This window comes from Schistocerca americana, chromosome 4 (assembly GCF_021461395.2).
Source record: "Schistocerca americana isolate TAMUIC-IGC-003095 chromosome 4, iqSchAmer2.1, whole genome shotgun sequence".
NCBI classification, from domain to species: Eukaryota; Metazoa; Arthropoda; class Insecta; order Orthoptera; family Acrididae; genus Schistocerca; species Schistocerca americana.
Window position 1 is genome coordinate 47,517,002 of NC_060122.1, and position 1,157 is coordinate 47,518,158.

Sequence of the window (1,157 nt, forward strand, 5' to 3'; positions counted from 1 at the left end):
TGGTGGAGTTACATCAAGTACACCACATGTAAATTCAGATAAAATCAGATAACAAGTGTCCTACATAGAACACCACACATTCTCCGCTCAAAGACTGAATCGTGCAGTATCGTTTACAAAGTACCATTGCAATAGTAATGAAATTTGTGTTAGCGTTACTGATGGCTCTGCAAAATTATTCAACAGTTTAGAAAGTGTTCAAAATCTGACACCAGCCACAAAAAGGTTCATTCATTTCACATACTGGAGAAGTGTGTTTCGTAGGCATGCCTATGACATTAAGGTGCAGATGTGAGCACTATGCCAACGTTGGTGCTGCCACCCATTGGCAGCGCTGTAAAACTGCAGCTGCTCTGGGGGGATGCTGAGAGTATGCTGCACTACAATCTAAGTTTGGCGTCACCACTTATTAACAATCATATTTCACAGTAGTTGATTGACAGATTAGCGCTTGGTAAGTCTTGTGCCCCTTGTCACGGCACAGCAAAGCTAAGCCAGAGTCGAGACATGTTTGAATTTTAGTATACGTACCGCCGAAGCAAGTACATTCCAAGTACACTGAGAAGCTGCATCTGTCGTTATCATATCGCTTCAAAGGATACAGAGAAGATTAGCATGGCCCCTATACGAGGCGCAAAATCGTGAACCGTTACACAATGTTTTCGCAACGTCACTCTGGCGTTAAGATGTCTGAGGATATAAGTAGGTGATGAGAGACAAGTTTCGCTTCATATTTGCACTCATTAATGACTACTTACGCCCTAAATTTACGCAGGTCTCGTCTACTTACCTTTATTCACAATATATCATGACAATACTGCCAGCCAACCTTTCACTCACCACGGTGTGCATTACAAACTTGTACTCTAATGGCAAGACAGGAAGCGCTACAAAACCGCAGTTACACTGTGCACACCGACACAGCTACTCGTCACTGGCTGCACCGAGCTGTGTGGGGGCAGTCGTCCCGGGGTTATCTCTCAACAGGTTCGATTTTTCGGGTGGTGGAGATGCGTACACAGTGCGTTTGTGGTAAAGAGGTGTACAAAACAGGTTTTGGTAGTGTTGATGGAGCAACATATTGAAAAGGTTCTCCTGTCATTTGTCTTTATGTAGGGGGCTGCGGTCTAGGGGCTGGTGTCAGTTGACAGGTAACC

At 44.5% G+C, this 1,157-nt stretch overlaps 1 pseudogene; it reads left to right on the forward strand.

The window, feature by feature from the left end:
• The first annotated feature begins 564 nt into the window (after positions 1 to 564).
• LOC124614528 lies at positions 565 to 661 on the forward strand (annotated as a pseudogene).
• Positions 662 to 1,157: the final 496 nt, after the last annotated feature.